The sequence below is a fragment of the Gigantopelta aegis genome, chromosome 6 (assembly GCF_016097555.1).
Source record: "Gigantopelta aegis isolate Gae_Host chromosome 6, Gae_host_genome, whole genome shotgun sequence".
Lineage (NCBI taxonomy): Eukaryota > Metazoa > Mollusca > Gastropoda > Neomphalida > Peltospiridae > Gigantopelta > Gigantopelta aegis.
This window is the reverse complement of record NC_054704.1, coordinates 10504159-10511935: the sequence shown is the minus strand read 5'-3', so window position 1 is coordinate 10511935 and position 7777 is coordinate 10504159.

Sequence of the window (7777 nt, the reverse complement as noted above, 5' to 3'; positions counted from 1 at the left end):
AAAAAAATCTGTCATTGCAAAGGATTGTATTCCAAACGTGGGATGCCATAATAAAGATACTAAAAAACCCCATAATTTTAGACACCATCATCAGTGCGTAATACGTTGTCAAGTAGACCAGCATGTGCGTGCAGAATTCTAAGAGTAAAAATAATCTGACCCTGATACATGTAGCTCTGATTGGTCAAGTCCAGTCACATGGTCTGTGACTTTCTAACAAACAAAACAAAAATTAAATAGTCGGAAATGATCATTGATTACTGTTAATATAGTGTGTACATCTATACATATCTAAATAACATAATATGCACATTCATTAACCTCTGGCTGAAATACAAATATTTAAATGAAGTTTTAATTGATTTTTTTTAAAGATAAAAAAGAAAAAGAATAGATGTAAAAAAAATACCTAGGCTTATTCCTACATACCTATTATCATTTCTTTTGATTCTTTTTATTATTCCGTCTAAAAAAAAACATTTTTTTTTAAGAAAGTATAAAATTACATGATTCACATTTTCGGGATCTTACATAAGCTTTGTAAGCTAACAGTTATGAACTAATCGAAACAATTGTACTGATTTCGCTTATTTCCATAACAAGTTCATTTGTGTAGGCTACAGGTGCCACTATTTAATTCAATCCCATTTCTCTTTTTGTCATAACTATATGAACAGTATAAATGAGTTATCCTTATCAGATCTATTACCTTACAGAAGTGGACTGTTTCTAATTAATAATAAATTAAACAGGCAAAGAATTTTGATAGGATTGGTACGTCTTCGAAGATGTCTATTAAACCTGTGTTTTCCAATTTGTATAGCAAAGATAAGTACCAGTCATATTTTAAAATCTTGTATGGACGCTACCGTTCTCGTAAAAAATATTTCTGGTATTAAAGGGATCTTTTTATCAGCTACATAAGGTAAATAGTGGCAATCAGTATACAAAATTATTTTACGTGCGTTATTTGTTAAGTGTAACGAGCATTATTTTTCACACTCGCCAGATTGAAGTTACGTGCGCTGTACGAGCACGATAGCACCCACGCACCTTAAAAAGCAAGGTCTGATCATACCTCTACAGAACATTGTTTGTGGTCAAATTGACAAGCCTCCTGTATTCAGGCCAGAAAGAATGATATGGTTTACATAAAATGGGATGCCCACCCCACCCTTTCCTGTCCTGGACAGAGGAGCCGGCTGAGGCTGGCACCTGTACCCAGGACAGCGTGCACTGCAACAGCTTGTTCTGAATGTGCATGTTCAACACACTGATCTGACCTGACTTGACTTTATATATATGTATATATATCAATGTATGTATTGATGTATATATGTATTGATGTATGTATATATAGAGGATTTGTCATGAATTTTTTTTGTAATATGGAAAATATCAACCGAGTCTATGTTAATCGGTATTAACCGGTATTTGTCGAGGCTATTATATATATATATATATACTTTTTTCTCCAAATTATTTGTAGGTGAAATACAATTTGAGCTACTAAAAACTTTGAGCTACTAAAAATATTAGGATGACCAGAAATACATTGAATAATACAGACATTCTAAACAAGAAAATGTATTATGTGTGATTTAAAGTCACTGACCCTAGCTTTCAAACACTACCACATATATGTCAGTATTAAATATTTCTGATCATTGAAATGAGATATTACTTACATTATATTGTTTGGATTATCTATTTTCATACATCTGAAATGTTTCTGCTTATCATGTTTTTATTATTCTAAAAATGCATGTACCTCTAAGAAGTAGCAGTTATGGACACCAACTCTAGTCTATTTTTAGAGGGGATAACTTCCCCATTTGAATGTCACAGGCATGTTTCACATTACAGCTTTATCCAGGTTTGTAGATTAGTGCATATTTGCATGGCTTTAAACTAGGGTCTGTGACTTTAACCATTAACACATTTCCAAAGTGTATTTGTTGGCCAAAAGTAAATATTTTGCCTTATGACGTCATCGCATTAAAAAACATGCATGCTGAAAAATCGCCCATCAATCAACTTCTATTTCAATGTGTAGAATGGCGTATGTGGAAAAGGTAAAGTGTATAATGTACTGTATCAATAAATTTGCACATGAAATAACATTAATGAAAAGCAGGCTTAAGACAAAAATGTTACCATGGCAGCACACTCGAATGGTCTCTTTAAAACATCCACGTGTATTATATGCAGACAAATTTTTTATGATTTTTGTTTTAACATTTATTTTTTGGATGAATTATCAGAATTGCATACATGTACTGTAATAAATAAAACATAATGTATAGTGTTTATGTGTCCATCTCGTTTCATTTGTGTTTGCAATATGTAAAAAAACCCAGAGTGATATCTCGGTCTTTCTGCTTTATCCACAAACAGGAAATTTGCATGACCCATTAATAGCTTATGAAAATAGTTTTTTGCATAACCCTTTTACTTTTCATAACCCTTTTTCAAAATAATATAAAAGACTACATAATTTGTTGAGGTAAAATTTCATGTAAATTATAAAAAATTGTTAATACTATTTGTGTTGTTTTACTTTGCTTTATGAATTACTATGATGAGTGAAATAGCATGAGCACTGTACACATTTTGCGTGACCAGGAAATAGGTAATGCAAGTACAGTTTGCATGACCTTCATGTGAACAAAATGATCATTCAGGTGCAGCCATGTACATGCCTAAATGATGGACATGTTATGTTTTAATCTAATGTAATATTATAGTCAATGTTTTTGTATCAGATTGAATGCTGTATTGTTTTAAAAGTATTATGTATGGTATATTTAGTACTGTTACACTGCAAAGGTGAAAATTACTTGTAGTGTAAGTGATTTTGAATGGTTTAAATAAATTATATTCAAACTGTATTACATATATTGTCAATAGTGAGTCAGTTTCATTTGCCCTTTAGCTCTGTTAACTGCTGTTGTTGGTTTTATAAGACAACTTTTCACTGACTGTACATAATTATTGTAGTGCCATAATGTTTTAATTTACAACCATTCAATCATTTGACAAATACATTTTCTTTGTCAAAGATCCATACATGTCTGTCCTGGACATACCCTCAGTGTTTCCATACAAGGCTTTAGATCTCATTAACTTGGTCGCAACAGGTTTTGATGTCAGTTCTCAGTGTAGCTAGGTTTGTTCATAGGCATACAGGCTCCCATTTTTGTATGGGGGGAGTAGGCTGGCTTTGCCCAAATTAAAAGAAAATGCCCAAATCTACATAACATTTATTCATATAAGAATTAATTCCAAACAGCTGTATAGGGTTGCAAACGAATCACTACACATTTTTACATGGATTACAACTAATTTTAAGGGTAGAATGATGAAAATACATGGTCTCAGGTTAACACGTTTTGCCTGAATATATGTATAATTTTTGCCCAAATTTGAGGTTATGCTCCAGCACACCTGTCCCCCTGTCTTATATGGGTCTATTTAGAGCAACAAAGTTATTAACAGTAGCTGAAGAGCTGTGGATATCTAGAAACCTATTTCAAGTTGTCGTATAATCTATTAAAACTTAACATCACTGGTTCTGAGATGAAACATTTTGAGGTCAGCATGATTACACCTAATTTGGGTATTATTATTTTGGCCAAAACTGATATGTAATAAACTATTTTCTATTATATAAATTTATAACAGTTCAGGTTGCATATAATCATGTTTTAATTGCATTGTTTATAGGATATTAATTAGGCCATTCAACAAGTACGTAATTAGTCTAGTGGGGAGGGACTATCACAGGATGTGTTATGAAGTGTAATGGGGGAGACAGGCTGTTTCTTGAAAATTTGTCAGATTTTTATTTATAAAATGAAATGCAGTCAGTAATACTTAATTAATTTACATTATGTATGTTTGATGCTTTGTTTGCAATACCTAATCTCTGTGTTATTGAAGTTTGAGGCAATTTTGTTTATGAATGTATATTAATGTTGACATAGCTTAGAGAATGCTATATGGGAGAACAGTCTATATTTGTATTGAATGTGTCACCTTCTTCAAATAAGGTTTATTATTATTATTGTTGTTATTATTATGCTATTTTGTTCTTTAAAAACCAGACATACAGAAATACAAACAGAAAATCCATAATAATGTTGTTGTCAACGTCAGTTGTATCTTCACCAGCCACATTACCCGCTTTATGGTCTTCACAAAATTTGTCTTCAGCTAGAAAAGCAATAGAAATATTGATAGAAGTCAGTCCAGAGCCTGTGCTTATAAAACTTTCATAGTCTAGACTCAAGACTCAAAAATGGGGCTCATAAAACTTTCATAGTCTAGACTCAAGACTCAAAAACGGGGCTCATAAAACTTTCATAGTCTAGACTCAAGACTCAAAAACGGGGCTCATAAAACTTTCATAGTCTAGACTCAAGACTCAAAAACGGGGCTCATAAAACTTTCATAGTCTAGACTCAAGACTCAAAAACGGGGCTCATAAAACTTTCATAGTCTAGACTCAAGACTCAAAAACGGGGCTCATAAAACTTTCATAGTCTAGACTCAAGACTCAAAAACGGGGCTCATAAAACTTCTGGAGGAGTCTTGACTATACCTGCTGCACTGATTCTCACACCATCATTTACTGTTTTAAAGTAAACCATATTTAACCACAGGATAAATAATAATAACTAAACTAAATATGACTACTGTCACCCTGCACTATTCCTCTTGTATGTACAGTATAAACTTCGACTGTCAGTCCGATACTTTTTTGTGGAAAAAATATATAAATAAATCCCAGTTGAAAGCAGAGGGGGGCTGTCCACCCAATCCACCACATAAAAGCGGCATGAAATATAAATATAACTACATTTAATAAAGGAGCCTCATGCTACTACAATCAACAGTTATTATTAAATGCCTTCATGCATGATAAAACTTGCTGTCGTGGGGGGGATCCGTTTTGTGTGACAGTATAACAACAATAGTGGAATGGTTTACCGCTTTTGCATATTAAAATAGTGAAGAATAGTTATTAATGAGATCTACATAGTGAATGGTGAATGATTATTCAAAACTAATGTAGAAGAATAGTCTGAATGGATTAAATGATAATCATACACACAAGATTGTTTTCAAAAATAAATAAATATGTCATATAAATCAGTAAAATTAGCACACTTAATCAGGAAGTAAATAAATTATTTACCTTGCATTTGCATTTCTTCATCTGCTTTTTAGGATGATTTAAAAAAAAGTGTGCAATAGTTTATTTAGATGCCATAATTATCTGATACACGCTGTACTGATCCCTCCAACCTAGGTTGAAAGATTTTTTTTACATGAGGTACAATAAAAATCTGCAGTGTAACACATTGTAACAATGTTGTATTGAAACATACTTGAAACTTAGATCTAAGATTCCATTAACGTGGTAAGCGGATGCGGCATGCATGATGCGGAAAAATGGAAATGTATGTAGACGCACAAGAGTGATTCCATATGTCCGGCTGCGGATGCGATTTGTCACACAGCTGCGAATGGCTGTGATTGTGGAAAACTGAATCGCTTTATGAAGCAAAATCAGATGAGGTAATCCAAAATATGAAGTATTGTTGGAACTTCACCCGATCAAATTGTAACTACTTGACCAGATTATGGTATGCTCCTTGTTGAATCCGGTTCCTGATTATGTCAGGTACCCACCAGCGGTGTTTTCTTTTGCTATTATTACACTTTTTTAATTGCATACATTTATATGCCACAGCAATTATTAACAAGTTATGTTGCTCAATTTCCAACGAAGAATGCTGCAATTTTGACTGATTAACTGATTCTTGGCAAGAAAATCTTCTGCAAAAGAGACTGAAAACACATGGAGAAACATTTATATGGAATCTTACAAATCGCGTATGCATACCGTATGCTCTTACACACTAATGGAATCTAAGCTTTATACAGTGGATGACAGCTCAACTCTGCTAGCTAAAACAATGGCTAAAACAAGATAATTGATATAATATGAAAGATGCCTGATCATTCATTGTTAATGTTGTAAATACATATAATTCAAGTGGAAAATAAAAATGTGGTTGATGAAAGTGGGGGGGGGGGGGGGGGGGCACAAACATACCATTGCCCCCAGTCTAAGGCACATTCCCCCAGGCCACACACCCCCCCCCCCCCCCACACACACACACACACACACCCTTATGCCAGTGTTCAGTATAGTCTCTTACCGGTATGTGGTAATATTATACTCTTAATTATTGATTTAATTTATATAAAATATTAAATAGCTTGTTGTAGACATCATTTTCAGAGATAGCTATGAAATGTTCACAATGCTTGTTGTTAAATGAATAATGTTTTGTTATGTTACATATATGTATATCAACACTGTGAAATATTCAGGTCTACAAAAAATAAGGCAGGGCACAATAAAAACCTAATTTTCACAGTGCTGGTGGGATATTTTCTGTCTCCCACAGTGTGGAATAAGTCTTTTGAGAGGTCAGCTGATCGACTGTGTTACATTGTGTGACTCAACATATACTGATGGAAAGAAATAACACATCGAATTGTAGACGAAATTTAATTCACTACTAGCATAGTAATGTCTTATTTTATACCAAGTTGTAATGTGGGATTGAATGTCTGTAGTGTTGAATGTGCTGCCTATATGTTCCCAGTCAACTTCTGACAATATGAATTGGTTTTTGATGCAGTCATTATTTCTTTACATCAGTATATATAATAGATCATCATGCAAAAAGTTGTGCACATGGTTCTTTCTGTTCATATTTGTCAATTGTTATAATTAATTTCAACCACATAATTTAATTAGCAAAATACGTATTTTAATATTGTTATAATTAATTTCGACCAATAATTTAGCAAAATACATATTTTAATATTTTTATAATTAATTTCGTCCACATAATTTAGCAAAATACATATTTTAATATTTTTGGTTAGCCTTGAATATGGTACATTTATATTGTTTGTGTGAACTTCTTCCAGAGATGTAGGCCTATAGCATAGGAATGTAAATTTTCATTGATTAATGGCCAAGTCAAGTGACCTCCCACTGGCGTAGGAACATCACACTTAAACACAAATTTTCTTTGCTTGAAAAACGTAAATTGTGTGTACATACTATTTAATGGAAATAAAATGCCTTGTATCCATTTTCAGTTGTTGGTTGTGTTTTTTTCCACATTAGAAACCTCATGAATAGGTCGTGCTTATTGCAAGGTCATAAACAAACTCCATAAATCACGTTGTCATAAATAAAAGGGGCTATATTCAAACAGACAGATGTACAAGAGGTGACACTGGTAGTCAGATTGGGAGGGGGGTAGGGGGGTTCACTTAGTAATCCTGATACACACACTGTATACACTCACACAAACACAATGCTCGTTAATTTCTGCATATTTAAAAGCCAACATATATATTGTGATGTGACAGTAATAGTGTGCAAAATCTGCAACTAGCTGAAGTTAAATAAATAGTTTGTTTTGTTTAACGACACCACTAGAGCACATTGATTAATCAATCATTGGCTATTGGATGTCAAACATTTGGTAACTGACCATCTTAGAGAGGAAACCCGCTATATTTTTCCATTGGTAGCTAGGGATCTTTTATATAAAATTTCTCACCGACAGGGAAGCACATACCACGGCCTTTGACCAGCTGGGGGTGGGACGTAGCCCAGTGGTAAAGTGTTTCACTTGATGTGCAGTCGGTCTGGGATCGATCCCTATTGGTGGGCCCATTG